This window comes from Papio anubis, chromosome X (assembly GCF_008728515.1).
Source record: "Papio anubis isolate 15944 chromosome X, Panubis1.0, whole genome shotgun sequence".
Taxonomy (NCBI): Eukaryota; Metazoa; Chordata; class Mammalia; order Primates; family Cercopithecidae; genus Papio; species Papio anubis.
The window spans coordinates 24,334,302-24,349,697 of record NC_044996.1 but is presented as its reverse complement, the minus strand read 5'-3'; the positions used below and the strand labels follow the sequence as shown (position 1 = coordinate 24,349,697).

Sequence of the window (15,396 nt, the reverse complement as noted above, 5' to 3'; positions counted from 1 at the left end):
GCTTTTTGCCCGGCTTGCTGCAGCCACTGCTGCCTCCCTCTCCGGAATCCGCTCGGTCCTCTCAGCGATCCCCTCCTCCTCTCCTTCCCTCCCAGTGTCACCGGGGCTGCTTGGCTCTGCCCCCTTCGCCGCCGCTTGCTCCCTGCTTTCGTCCCTCCCTCTCTTGCTCGCTCCCTCCCTTCGCCTCCTCCTCCCCATTCCCCCCCACCCGCGTAGGCGGCATTCTGGGAGTTGTAGTCCGGTGGCGCGGGGGTTGGCGCCGCCCGCGGACCCAGCCGGACTCCACTTCCCGTCGAGCCCTGCGACCGGCACCCACTCCACCAGGCTTCGCTCGCACACAGACACACACACACACCGCTCTCCCCCTCACTCTTTCGCTCGCCGCGGCTGCTGCCAGTGTGTGGCTCTGTCTCTCCTCCGCTTTGCTGAGCCCTCCCTTCTTCCTCTCAGTTCCTAGAGTCCGACCGCCGCCGCCGCCGAGAGAGAGGAGAAGGAGGTCGGTGGCGATAAGGGGCGGAGGGCGGCATCAGATCGGGGCAGTATTAGGCGGGTGGCGGTTAAGAGGGAGTAAGAGGGAGCCCGGGTGGCGGCCTGAGCCTCCCCGCGGAGCCGACCCGGGAACAGGTGCGTCTTTTTTCTCTCTCCCCCAACCCCTCCACCCCTTTTGACTCCCCGGCTTTTTCGTATCCCCCCACCCGCTTCTTTCTATCTTAAGCCTTTCTCCAACCCTGTTCCTTCTTCTCCCTGCGGCCGCTCGGCTTGCCCCCCGGGGGCGCCGTCCTCTTCGTGTCCCCGGACGTAGCGCTCCCTGGAGCTGGCTCTGTCTTCGCCCCTCCCTTCGGGACAGCTCCCCTCTACTTCCCACCTTCGTACCCCATCCCCTGACTTGCCCTACCCCCTCCTCGACCCCCTTCTCTCTTAGCCAGGTGAGACTCGTTCGCCACGATCCGAGAGTCTTCTTCCCGGCTGGGCGGGGGTCTCCATGGAAACGGGGGTCGGTTGATCCTGGGGGGGGAAACCATAGGAATTACCCCACTCCTCAGAAAAGGAGGTGGAGGCTATGGTCTTGTTAACTACCTGACCCCAACCCCCGATCCAGGGATCCGACGATCCGAAGGGAGGCTGGCTAGCAGGGCAGGGCGAGAAAAGGCTTTTTTTTTTTTTTTTGGGGGGGGGGGTGTCCGTGATGAAGTCTTGAAGAGACCAGGAGAAAATACCCTCCAACCTCAGAGGGGAGGTGCGACGGGTGCTCTTCAGGGCTGCTTTCTTCCCGGCGCTGGGGTGCGGGAACCGTAGGGTAAGGGGTACCCCTAGGTGGCGGCGGGGCCTGGGTTCGGGAGTGGGAGTGCTGTGATGGGGGCAGGGGCAATTATCCGAGTCCCTGGAAAAAAGGCGGGGGATGACTTCGGAGCGCCCTGGCTCCGCTGCCCTCGCTCTAGGGGCGGGGGCCGCCGGGCCGGGCGCGGCGGGGAGGGGGCTTAAATTGAAGGAAGATGAGATCGGGGGCAATTCACACTAGCACCGGCAAGCCAGAGGGGAGATCCGGCGTGCAAGCCCTCCACCCGCTTCGCGCCAGGCCTGGAGGCAAGGGGTCGGCTAGCGAAGCCGAGGGCTGGAAGGAGGGAGGCTCCGGTTACGGGGCCGGGTTTCGGGATCAGGGGCAATCCCCCGGCCCTTGGAGAAGGAGGAGAGGACTGAACCCAGAATCCCAGGGTCCCTAAGGGGGCGTGAGGAACGGACAGCAGGCTAGGCAGGAAGGCTGGATTCAAACGGATCACCGGCAAAAGAGTGGGAGGAGCTTAGTGGTGGTGGGCTCAGGGGAGCAGTCCGGCTTGGCAGGGCAGGCAGGCAGGGCAGTAGAGACTCCAGCGGGCAGCAGGGGCAGGAGGCCAGGGGCAGCACTGCTGCCTGCCTTTGCCACCGCCGCCGCTGCCCTCCCTGCTGGGGCCACTGCAATAAGGCACCGTTCTCCTCGCCGCCACTTCTGGGCAGAGGAACGGAGGCAAAGAAGTCTGGGCAAGGAGGGCGCAGGCGGCCTTGCCAGTGGGAGGGAGGCCGTCCCTGGGGGCAGGGGAGGCAGGCAGAGGTGGGCAGGCAGGGGCAGAGTACAGGCAGGACGACGACGACGAGGAGCCCCGGGGGCCGGGTGCATGGAGGACGAGGTGCTGGGAGAAGGAAGGGGGGTGTGGGTCCCGCGACGGGCCTCGTGTGACTTGAAACTCTCAGGGTTAGCTTCGGACAGGCACGGGGCGCAAGGCCAAGGGGAGAGGGGATAGGGAGGAGCAGGTCGTTGGAGGGCCCATGCCCTCCTCGCCGGGGTCCCGCCGAGAGGAAGGCTGGGCCAGAGGGACGTCCGGGGCAAGGCTGGGAGGAGCCGGCCGCACCTCGGCTGGGGATTTCGCGTTATGGAGGTGCGGGAGATTGTTGTAGGGAAAGACGTGGTCGAGGGAAAAGGTGGGAGGGAAACACTGCAAACCCGGGAGGCCAATAGCACAGGCCCGTGGGGGTGCCCTTCTATTCCGCTCGCACCTCCTCCCTCCCTGAGTGGAAGCACTATGTTTTCGTTTTATTGTTTTGAAATTTTCAATGTTGGCTGATCGAAACTGTCGATGGGGTGATATTCATTCTTGATGTCTCCTGGAGTAGACAGTAAGCACAGGCATCATTTGGCGAGCAAGCATCTAGCCCAGGGTTTAGAGGCTCTTTATGTTAGTGTGAGAAGGGGGCCCGGTAACTTTGTGCCACAGCTTGACTACTGTTAAGGCAGTTTGGAGGTCGTCCCTTTGGTACAGAGGTGGAGTACAATTGCAAAAATCTTCAGTGAGACTTCTAGAGATGAGTTGTAGGTTAGCGTTACAGTGGTTAGCCCTGTGGTTCTTTCAACTTAGAAGGCTCTTTCTCAAAAGCATGCCGTTGAGTTACATGGGAAAATAAATGTGGATGCATTTGGGGTTGGGAGTGGATTAGGTTGATAATAAAATTTCAAGGTTGGAAGGGAGTTTTAAGGTTATTTACTTTTCTGTTGATATGTCCTGTCCTTGAATGTTGGAATTGAGGGAGCTTTATTATGGGGAAGATGGTAGATGGCACAGTGGAAGATGTCTGGTGCAGAGTTTAGGGTACTTTAATTGGATGGTGATGTCACCATGTGGTACTAAAGATGACAGTATGTAGGAGAGAAATTTGGGGGATTCCATTGGGGATTAAATGGGATAACCTAATTTTAAGAATCATCCCGGGGCTCCAAATAGAAGCAAAAGGCTGGGGAGGAGCCTGTACAATTTCGATGGAGGCGAAAAGTTAGTAGCAAAGACTGAGGGAGCTGGGAGGAGCAAGGGGCTTGGTGAGTCAAGTTAAGAGAATCTGAAGGTTGATAGTAGAGTTTAGGGATGTGGCCATCTTGACTAAGTCATGAGGATGTTGTTAGGCGGACATCTTTTGACAGGGCAACTTAGGCAACTGCCCTTGGGGCAGATGTGAGGGATGAAAGGTACAGGCCTTGGGGCACACAGCTTGAGTAAAATTGACCTTAAGAGGGCTGATCCTGATACCAGCTTTGCAAGAAGGGTGGGTAGATTTCTTTTCTTTTCTTTTCTTTTTTTTTTTTTTTTGAGATGGAGTCTCACTCTGTTGCCCAGGCTGGAGTGCAGTGCCACAATCTCAGCTCACTATAACCTCTGCCTCCTGGGTTCAAGTGATTCTCCTGCCTTACCCTCCAGAGTAGCTGGGACTACAGGCGCCTGCCACCACGCCTGGCTAATTTTTTGTATTTTTAGTAGAGACAGGGTTTCACCATGTTGGCCAGGCTAGTCTTGAACTCCTGACTTCAGGTGATCTGGCTGCCCGGTTTATTTTTGTCCTGGCTGTAAGTCATTGATGAGGAAGGAGAGGGGACACTGATGTCTGAGTTCAGGAGGACTAGTTTTTGGTTTTTTTTTTTTTTTTGTTTTTTTTTTTTTTTTTTTTTTTTTTAGAATAGGCCAATAAGGAAGGGACAGCAAATCAAATCATTGGCATAAGGCAGAGAAAAGCTAAGGCCCCGGCAAGCTCTGCTGCTGGAGTCTGCATTGGGCAGAGTGGAGGGAGTTCTACAAGACATGATGGCTGCACCAAGAACACTCATGTGGGTCTGGCTGTTTTGATTTGTCAGGAAAGTGTAGATAAAGAGGGAGGATCCCTTTCTCAGTGACATAGACATTCTTGGGAAGAAAAGAGGGGTCCTCCAGAGGGCTCTGCTTCATTTGTCATGCAGTTCATGAAATAGAAAACAATGGGCTGGGTGCCGTGGCTCAGGCCTGTAACCCCAGCAGTTTGGGAGGCTGAGGCAGGCAGATCACTTGAGGTCAGGAGTTCAAGACCAGCCTGGCCAACATGGTGAAACCCGTTTCTACTAAAATCACAAAAATTAGCCAAGTGTGGTGGGGCGTTCCTGTAATCCCAGCTACTTGGGAGGTGGAGGCACAAGAATTGCTTGAACCCGGGAGGTGGAGGTTGCAGTGCACCAAGATCGCACCACTGCACTCCAGCCTGGGCAACAGAGCGAGAGTCCATCTTAAAAAAAAAAAAAAAAGAAAGAAAGAAAGAAAAAGAAATAAATGTTTAGTACGGGGATTGGAAGATCTCAGGACACTATTAGTTGGATTATGGGTTGTAGAGAAGGGCTTGTTTGAGAGAAACAGAATTATGGGAAAAAAGGACTTGGACACTAGAGAGAAGGAAGGCAAGAAGGAGAAGTCAGGAAGAGGGCTGGTTGAGCAATGAAGGGAAAAGAAAGGTGATCATCACTGGTCCCACGTAAGGGCCAACTAAGGAAAAAGTCAAACCTTGAAATCGCCAGGACAATGTTTTCCAAAGTAAACTCTGAAGAACTCTTAAAGCTCTTTACAATTTCATGCTGGAATCACTAAGGTTGGGGCAAGAGAGAAGGAAGATATGGGGTAAAAGTAGGGTTGGGGAGAAACTGGCTTTTAGAGAGAAATACAAGCATATTTATCCATAAGGAAATAGGGAACTTAGAGATTATATACAGGTTAAAATGCAGAATGTGAGAGAAAAAGAGAGGAATTAAGAGCCAAAGGAGGAAGATATTCACTCAGATGTCTTTTGGAGCTGGTGTTAGGGAGCGGGAAAGCTTGCCTTTGACAGCCACTGCCCTGGGAGGGCCCAGGAAGCAGAGGTTAGCTGGGATCCAGGCCTTACACATCTAAACATTAATTAGAAAATTTAGACTAAAGTAAGGATACCGAATGGGGGGAGGGATTCACTGTCCTAAATAGAGTGGACTTGAAAGAAGGAAAAAGTAGGAATCCACCAGTGTTTCCAGTCTGCAGGTGGGAAGGATCCTAGGTATGAGGAGATGAGTGATGGAAATTCCAGGGTGAAACTGGATAAAGAACAGTGAGTGGCATGAGAGCCTGTGGGCCAGAATTGGAGGGTGGGGTTAGGGGCATGGAAGAGAGGCTCTAATCAGGGCTTGGACTGGAGGCCATATAGAGTAATTCATTGATTCTAGGCTGAGCTAAGCTTGGGATGAAATAGAACAGCCAAAGAGAGTAGAGAGCTGTTCTTCAGGGCCCATCAGCATCAGAATCAGAGTGAAGAAATTCGAGGTCAAGTTTGGGTGGGAAAGTGAACACCAGAGTGGAACGGAGAGGGCGCTGGAGAAAGTGACACAACAGTTGGGGTAGAATAGGAAAAGGGAGAAGCCACTGATGATTATATAACCCGGAGGGAAGACCCTAGGCCTTCGGGTTTTCAAAGAGAAGGGAAGTTTCTTAATGCTGGAGTTTAAATTAGGTGTGAGTCTATGCTTGCCAGAGTGTTTAGTGTCAGGATGGCCAAAGAGGGAGGTAATATCTCCTTTTTGGCCAGTAGGATGCTAGTACAGTATTTGATAGAATTTTACATATGAGCTAGGCTTTATTAATGCCCATTTTTGAATGGTTATCCTTAAAATAATGTAGAAATGGTTCTTTTTCTAAATTAAATCATTCCCTTTCCCACTGTTCATAACTTAAAAGCAATCTTTCATGATGAGAACTTTCTTTGGCGAACTGAAGTTTCATTCTGGTCAAGAGTAAAATTTAACTCTGTGTTTCTATCCCCATAATTCAAATATGCTGTTCTAATTTTCTTCTTTTTTATTCTAAGCAGAAGCCACCCTTTCCCCATAAAACATAAAAAGGATTTTTTTTTTTTTTTTAAAGGGGTAACATGCAGGCTGCATGTCAAGGTCATATTTTCCCTGGTCAATGAATTGTGATGAATTTGAATACAGCTGATGTATTATTTGTAAAATGTGGTAATTTTCAGATTTACTCATCACAGTATGTGAGGCAGGATGCCTCTTCATTTGTATTTTAAGAAAACCTTAAGCTAAAGGTCCATGAGGAATCCAGAGTACCAAGGAGCAGGGAAAGCTTTGTGTTTTGAGCTTCTTTACCGTCGGTCTGCTAAGAAACAAAATTTGGTTACCTCATTACTAAGGTATGCCTAGAAATCATAGTGTTAGTGCCATTTAAGGGTACTGTTGAGTTTTGTTATAATGCTGATGTCCAGGGACAAGGAGAACAAGCAGATTTTTGCTTTTCCAAGTTTTGTAGAGAAGTGCACCATGTATGACTATGATCACAGAGGTGAGTTGATGCACTCTATACCTGAATCCATGAGATGATTGTCTTCTGATAATGAGGCTTTACTCAGTTTAACTTGGTTGTACCACACCCCAGTTAGTATAGTACAGTGGTTCTCAGACTTGAGCTCCTCAGAATTGCCTGGGGCGGGGTGGGGGGTGGGCTTTGGAGACAGACAACCTCAGGTTAGAGTGCTTGCTCTTCTACTTCCCAGCTGTGTGGCAGGAGGCAAGTCAGTTAGCTCTCTCTCTCTCTCTCTCTCTCTCTCTCTCTCTCTCTCTCTCTCTCTTCTCTTTCTTTCTTTCATTTTTGGCAGAGTCTCACTCTGTCGCCCAGGCTGGAGTGCAGTGGCACGATGTCGGCTCACTGCAAGCTCCACCTCCCAGGTTCAAGCCATTCTCCTGCCTCAGCCTGGCAAGTAGCTGGGACTACAGGCGCTGGCCCACACCCGGCTAATTTTTTGTATTATTATTATTTTTTTTTTGGTAGAGACAGGGTTTCACTGTGTTAGCCAGGATGGCCTTGACCTCCTGAGCTCGATCCACCCTTCTCAACCTCCCAGTGTTGGGATTATGTGCGTGAGCCACCGCACTCCAGCCCTTTTTATTTTGAGACAGTCTAGCTCTGTCATCCAGGCTGGAGTACAGTGGTGCGATCTCGGCTCACTGCAACCTCCGTCTCCTGGGTTCAAGCTATTCTCCCACCTCAGCCTCCTGAGTAGCTGGGATTAAACGTGCCCACCACCATGCTCAGCTAGTTTTTGTATTTTTAGTAGAGATGGGGTTTCACCATGTTGGCCAGGCTGATCTCGAACTCCTGACCTGAAGTGATCTGCCCACCTCAACCTCCCAGAATATGTTGAGATTACAGGCATAAGCCACCGTACCAGGTCTTCACTTAACTTTCTTTCTTTCTTTTTCTTTTTTTTTTGGAGATGGAGTCTTGCTCTGTCACCCAGGCTGAAGTGCAGTGGTGCTATCTTGGCTCACTGCAACCTCCGCCTCCCGGGTTCAAGTGATTCTCGTGCCTCAGCCTCTCGAGTAGCTGGGATTACAAGCACCCAGCACCACGCCCAGCTAATCTTTGTATTTTTAGTAGAGATGGGGTTTTGCCATGTTGGCCATGCTGGTCTCGAACTCCTGACCTTAGGTGATCCTCCTGCCTCAGCCTCCCAAAGTGCTGGGATTACAGGCGTGAGCCACTGTGCCCGGCCCACTTAACTTTGTTGAGCCTCAGTTTTCTCATCTATACAATGGAGATGATAATACTAATTTCACAGGGCTGTGAGGATTACACAGAATCATCCCAGGCCCATAGTAGGTGCTCAATAAATGGGACCTATTATTATATTATTACCTAATTTTTCTTGTTCAATTGTATCCTATTATATTATAGTAAACATGGTGGCAGCGTGAAAACTATCAACAGCTTCTTGGTGGTCCCCTTATATCTTGATTCTCTGTCCTCTTTCTTCATATTCCTGTTGTATTAGTACACATTTAGCATTTACAACGTCCTAGGAAGAAAGAGCTTGACTCATCACTGCATCCACCTTTGAGATGGAAGTGGCGGCTTCTTTAACAGCTATGCTGTAACACTGCTCAGTAGTTCAGGACAGGAACTGAGGAGTGTATATCCAGTTGAAACTTTAGGGAACATTTCAGGCCATGGGTGACATTTTTAAAAACCTTTGCTTTCTGAAAAGGGTTGCTGTGTTTATTTTATTTTATTTATTTATTTGAAAGTGTGCAGTGGTGTGATCTCGGCTTACTGCAACCTCCACCTCCCAGGTTCAAGTGATTCTTCTGCCTCAGCCTCCCGTGTAGCTGGGACTACAGGTGTGAGCCACCACGCCTGGCTAATTTTTGTATTTATATTTTTTATTTATTTTTTGGGAGTGAGTTTCATTCTTGTTGCCTAGGCTGGAGTGCAATGGTGCAATCTTGGCTCACTGCAACCTCTGCCTCCTGGTTTCAAGCGATTGTCCTGCCTCAGCCTTCCGAGTAGCTGGGATTACAGGCACCCACCACCACACCCGGCTGATTTTTGTATTTTTTCTAGTAGAGATGGGGTTTTGCCACGTTGGCCTGGCTGGTCTCGAACTCCTGACCTCAAGTGATCTGTCCACCTTGGCCTCCCAAAGTCTGAGCCACCACGCCCAGCCTATTTATTTATTTTTGAGACAGGGTCTGGCTCTGTTGCCTCAGCCTCTCGAGTAGCTGGGACAGGCCACCACGCCCGGACAATTGTTTTTATTTTTATTTTTAGTAGAGACAGGGTCTCCCTGTGTTGCCCAGGCTGCTCTCAAACTCCTGAGCTCCAGCATTCCTCCTGTCTTAACTTCCCAAAGTGCTGGGATTACAGGCATGAGCCACTGTGCCTAGCAGAAAATATTCTTTTTATTTTATTTTTGTTTCTGAGATGGAGTCTTGCTCTATTGCCCAGGCTGAAGTAGAGTGGTGCAAACTCGGCTCACTGCAGCTTCGACCTCCCAGGCTCAAGTGATCTTCCCACTTCATCCTCCCGAGTAGCTAGGACTACAGGCCCATACCACCAGGCACAGTTGATTTTTTAAAAAAAGTTTTGGACCAGGCACAGTGGCTCACGCCTTTAATCCCACCACTTTGGGAGGTCGAGGCTGGCAGATCACTTGAACCCAGGAGTTCAAGACCAGCCTGGGCAATGTAGCAAGACCCTGTCTCTACAAAATAATACAAAAATTACCTGGGCTTGGTGGCGCCAGGCATGGTGGCATGTGTCTATAGTCCCAGCTACTTGGGAAGCTGAGGTGGGAGGGCCACTTGAGCCCGGGAGTGCCGCTACAGTGAGCTGTGATCATGCCACTGCACTTCAGCCCGGGCGACAGAGTTGAGACCCAGTCTCAAAATAACAACAACAACAACAAAAACTCTTTGAGCTAATACTGTTTAATGAATGCTGTATAGATACACCTTTGAATGAGTAATATATATAAAGTTGGTTGAACCCATAGCTGAGTCTGTTCTGTTGTGAGAAAATAGAAAGAATAACCTGATAATAGTCTATCCAAATATCTGTGTATGTAGTCCAGGAGACTTTTATAAAAGCAAAAGTTGGGTGAGGAAGAATTGTCTTTTTAAAAACTATATATATATATATATAGAGAGAGAGAGAGACACAGAGAGAGAGAGAGAGAGAGAGAGAGAAACTGGGTTATGAGACTGGCTAATTTTTGTATTTTTTGTAGAGACAGGGTTTCACCATGTTGCCAAAGCTGGTCTGGAACTCCTGGGCTTAAGCGATCCGTCTGCCTTGGCCTCTCAGTGTTGGGATTACAGGCGTGAGCCAGTGCGCCCGGCCAGGAATTGTCTTTAGGTGAAAAAATGCATATCATGAATATGGTATACTGAAATGGAGACACCAGAGGGCCACTGTGACAGTCTATGGCAGGGAGGACCCAGAAGCATCTCAAAAGGGATTCAGAATGTCTCATATTACAGTGATTCAACTTTAGAGTGTGAAAAAAGCACTAAATATTTATATAGTCCTGCTGAAGACCAAGATTGAGGAAAGCCAATTTGTGTTTTTGGTCTAGCAGAAATTAGAAGTACTCAAAAAATGACCCTAGCTATTTAGGGTGACATTTTGAGGTTGCTTTGCATTTTGAAAGGACTGATTAATTTCACAATGATCACTTAAGTTTTGTGTGACATCTGGAAGTTGTATAAAATCTTGTATCCAGAGCCTAGGTCTATTATAAAGCTATGATGAGGTGTTTTCGTTAAATGGAGTAAAGTAATTTTCTTACAGCAGGAAATGGAAGTGAGTACTGTTTGAATAATAGGGAAAAAGTATCATAGCAATGGGTAGAAAGCAAAAAGAATCTGGCGGTATGAAAATGTAAGTGAGGCCAGGCACACTGGCTCACGCCTATAATCTCAGCACTTTGGAAGGCAAAGGCAGGAGGACTGCTTGAGGCCAGGAGTTTGATTCTAGCCTAGGCAACACAGGGAGACCCTGACTGTACTGAAAAAATTTTTAAATTAGCCAGGTGTGATGGCGCACACCTGTAGTCCCAGCTGCTTGAGAGGCTGAGGTGGGAGGATCGCTTGAGCCTGAGAGGTCAAGGTTGCAGTGAGCTATGATCATGCCATTGTACTCCAGCCTGGGTTACAGAGCAAGACCTGTCTCAAAGAAAGAAACAAAATGTAAGCAAAAGATTAAAACTTTTGCATTTGACTACTTCATTCTTGGAATAGATTACCTATGGTCCTTTTTTTATTTTTTAATTTTAATTTTATTTATTTATTTTTTTGAGACAGAGTCTTGCTTTTGTAGCTCAGGTTGGTGTGCAATGGCACAATCTCAGCTCTGACCCCCTGGGTTCAAGTGATTCTGCTGCCTCAGCCTCCCGAGTAACTGGGATTACAGATGCCCGCCACCATGCCCAGCTAATTTTTTGTATTTTTAGTGGAGACAGGGTTTCACTATATTGGCCAGTCTGGTCTTGAACTCCTGACCTCAGGTGATCCACCCGCCTTGGCCTCCCAAAGTGCTGGGATTACAGGCGTGAGCCACCACGCCCGGCCAGCCTGTAGTCCTTTTTTAAGTGCTCTCATGTTATTCCGAATTTTTAGTAGGGACTAGTAGTTCATTCCCATTTTGCAGGTGACACGGTAAATGGACATAGAGAGATAATCTGAGATGGCTGAGAAGTGGGGACTGGGAGTGTTCTCCAAGTTTTCCCACCGCAGTGTAGGCTGTGGGTCCTAGAGAGTATCACTTTTCAAGGCATTACTAGATTAGATGGTTCTGTTTAATATTGCTGCTGTTTGAGTAGATGGTTTTGAATGGATTTTGGATGTTCCTAAACGTCAGATTGACCCTGAAAAGATGGGATCCAGCACTAGTGAGGAGCGTGAAAAGGGCGTAGCATGGGTCTGGATGCTAATGCTCACAGAGGAACTCCAGGGAGATTGCAAGCCCTGGCCGCTCAGCTGAGATGACTGTCCAGCCTCCTGAGGTGACTACTTTGGGGTAACTACATTCATTTGAATGAGTAAACACTCATGCATTTAACAGGCAGTTAACATTCCTTTGTATCCAGTCTCATAAATGTTTATAGGTAAGGTTTTAGACATGGAAGTACCCAAAGAGTCTATGAAGGTGTCCGTGCTAGACCTGTGTGCTGGCAACTAGTTAGCCTTCCCACTGAATACCAGAATTAATGTATCTGGGCAAAAGATACAATATGCCTTATAAGACTGATCCCTTGGGGTAGATACCCGTGGAAATATTTGGATAGGAAAAAAAAAAATCCAGGGGAAGTAGAAAGTGTTAGAATAGATTTTTAGTCAGGCAAAAGTTTGGGATGAACTGCACAAAGGCCCTTCTTCCTCCTTTAAATTGCCTGGCAGATTATTTCTAGTTGATTTTGTGTGTGCGGTAGTAGAGGGACCAAGTTGGCATGAAGGGAAGCAAAGTAAAGTGTTTGGGGGCATGTCTATGGGACTTTTCTTTCTTTTTTTTTTTTTTTTCGAGACAGAGTCTCACTCTGTTGCTCAGGCTAGACTGCAGTGGCATGAACTTGGCTCACTGCAACCTCTGCCTCCCAGGTTCAAGCGATTCTCCCGCCTCAGTCTCCTGAGTAGCTGGGATTACAGGTACCCACCACCAAGCCTGATTAATTTTTGTATTTTTAGTAGAGACGGGGTTTCACCATGTGGACCAGGATGGTCTCGAACTCCTGGTCTCAAGTGATCCACCCACCCCAGCCTCCCAAAGTCCTGGGATTACAGGCATGAGCCACCACGTCTGGCCTGTCTATGGGACTCTTGAGTTTCAGGGAATGATATTTGGTTAATGGTAGGGAAAGATGAGGGAATATAGATATTGGGGGGAAAGATTGAGGAGAATTTTAGAATACCCTTATATGTATTAGATCATTAAAGAACAGTTTATTTTTATTTTTATTTTTTGACATGGAGTCTAGCTCTGTCACCCAGGCTGGAGTGTAGTGGCCTGATCTTGGCTCACTGCAACCTTTGCCTCCCAGGTTCAAACAATTCTCCTGCCTCAGCCTTCTGAGTAGCTGGGATTACAGGCATACACCACCACGCCCAGCTAATTTTGTATTTTTAGTAGAGATGGGGTTTCGGCATGTTGGCCAGGCTAGTCTAGAACTCCTGACCTCTAGTGATCCACCTGCCTCCACCTCTCAAAATGCTGGGATTACAGGCATGAGTCACTGCACCCGGCCAGAATGGTTTAAATTGGGGTAACTTCCTCATTGGGGGCACGGGTTGCGGTATGTAATCAAGTAGGGAAAACAGGAATGTTAGTCTCCTAACACATTCTGTTGAATACACATGGAAGAAGGCAGAGTAATCAGGAGGGCAAGCTCTGTAGTAGGAGTTCCACATCTAAAGCCGGGTAAAGTTGTCCATGCTGGGTGTGTATACATTTTCCTGTGGAAAACAATGAGCAGATTTGCCTTCACTCTAAAAGACTTCTGGGCAGAAGTCATGGCCTTTTCCCTCTAGCCCTGAGATCTCAGTGTCAGTGGTCTTTTGGATCTCCTCAGGGGTGTCTTGGATGCTGTTTTTCCCAAGTGGAATGATGAGGTGGCCTCTCCTTTTGCTGCTGTAAAGTTCGCCTCTGTCTTATGGGAGCTTTACCAAGAGCTCTGGGTCTCTATTGGAGGAGTAGGTCCCAAAGTTGGTTTTCTTTACTTATTAGTCATCACTGACCCAGCCCTCCTCCTTAAACTGTCTACTGGCCACACCTATCCTCTTGAGGACAGATCCAGGGCCAGGCTTCAAGATGAATATTTTCCGGCTCTTTCATTTTTTTAAAGTCATAATTGCTTCCAGGTCACCAGGCACTATGAACCAAAAGGAACCTGGGGGAGCAGGACCACATTTCGTTTTATTGAGAGCTTCTTAAGGTTGGGTTTCTAGTTTACTGTCTTGATGGTAGAGTCCAAGCATGAATAAATGGGTAGGTTTCATGCTATGTGTAGAAGACTGAGTTGTGTTCCACACGTTGCCAGCTCTGAGTGTTCTGCACTTAAGGGGTCTTTGGCCACAAAGGGAACTACATGATCCTGAAGTATTTGTCAGCTGCGTGAACACCCTGTCTGATCATTTTCTTTTATTTATTTATTTTTTTGAGACAGGATCTCTCTTTGTCACCCAGGCTGGAGTGCAGTGGCATGATCTTAGCTCACTGCGGGCTCGACATCCTGGGCTCAAGGGATCCCTTCCACCGCAGCCTCCTGAGTAGCTGGGACCACAGGTGTGCACCATCATACCCAGCTATTTTTTTTAAAATTTTTTATAGAGATGAGGTCTCATTATGTTGCCCAGGCTGGTCTCAAACTCCTGGGTTCAAGGAATCCTCCTGCCTCAGCCTCCCAAAGTGCTGGGGTTATAGACATGAGCCCATGCCTGGCCTCGTCCTGTTTAAGGTTAAAAACCTCATAAACAGTGCCTACCTCAGTCAAAAACACTTGTCAGATAGATGCTCTCTCTGTTACCTCCTTTAATGTCCTTCTCTTCCTCATATGCATGATGACAACCATGCTTTCGCTTGTAATTATTGTGAAATCTGCATGTTTTGGCATCTTCATTTCAAAACAAAACAAAAAAATCCTATCCCATCTGTAAAATCTCCTTTGAGATTTTAGTGCTGCCTATCCCCTATTACTAACTCCCCCAGCCCTGACATAGGCTATAATTTGATGTTATTCTTCCCCTTTTGAGAACACATTCTCTCTAAACTTTTCTAAAATGTCTGTCTTCAGTGCTTCCCCACAGTGTTTCAGTTTGGCCCATGATGGTGAAATATTTCAGGTTCCCCTATTTCATTTTTTTTCCTTTTGGTTGTTACATGTGATGGGCTTTTCTTTTATGCTTATCATACCTGCCCTTGTCTTCCAGTGTGTTCTATTTGGATTTGTTTTAAAGATCTCTGCTTCATTATAGTTTCTCTTCCACTACCTGCTCGCCCTCAGCTTAGCTGCTATTTTTCACCATCTTAAAGTTATTGTGGCCAGGCGCGGTGGCTCACGCCTGCAATCCCAGTACTTTGGGAGGCCGAGATGGGTTGGTCACGAGGTCAGGAGTTCGAGACGAGCCTGGCCAACATGGTGAAACCCCGTCTCTACTAAAAATACAAAAATTAGCCAGGCATGGTGGCCCATGCCTGTAATCCCAGCTACTCAGGAGGCTGAGACAGGAGAATCACTTGAATCCAGGAGGTGGAGGTTGCAGTGAGCCAACATTGTGCCATTGCACTCCAGCCTGGGTGACAGAGTGAGACTCCGTCTCACAAAAAAAAAAAAAAAAAAAAAAAAAAAGTTATTTCTCTCCCATTAGTTCTTTTTTGTTTGTTTGTTTCCCCTGTTCTGTAGTGTGGTGATTGTCTCTGGCTACCTGCTCTTGGCTGCCCACTTGTTGGATTCATTTCCTGGGATTTTGGGCAGGCCTTTTACTTCTCTGTGCGTATGCCTCCTAAATTGAAGTTTTACATATATAAATATATTTTTTTCCAGCCACACGTATGGCTTTGGGTTGGCAGAGCACGTGCTCTCCTTTGTCCTCACCGTGAGTTGGATATATCTTTTGAGTTTTTCCCCCCAAAGTAAGGATAGCTCACAGTGGTTCCTCTGCCTTCCAGGCAGTGACCAGCGTTGATTCTTGGGCCATGCAGCTGTTCATTTCTTTAACAATTACATGGTTGTGACATCTGGGAAAATCCTTTGAGGTATTTCATATCCTTGTGC

At 48.1% G+C, this 15,396-nt stretch overlaps 1 protein-coding gene across 9 annotated transcripts in view; it reads left to right on the top strand.

Annotated features, from left to right (window-relative positions):
• Positions 1-15,396, top strand: part of BCORL1 (BCL6 corepressor like 1) — a 77,401-nt gene that overhangs the window by 1,972 nt on the left and 60,033 nt on the right. The window contains exon 1 of one of the 9 annotated variants that reach the window (XM_031660670.1): positions 233-496. The exons of 6 other annotated variants lie outside the window; for them this stretch is intronic. The gene's annotated coding sequence lies outside the window, so the exon portion shown is untranslated. 2 more of the 9 variants (XM_031660664.1, XM_031660667.1) reach the window with 2 other exon arrangements.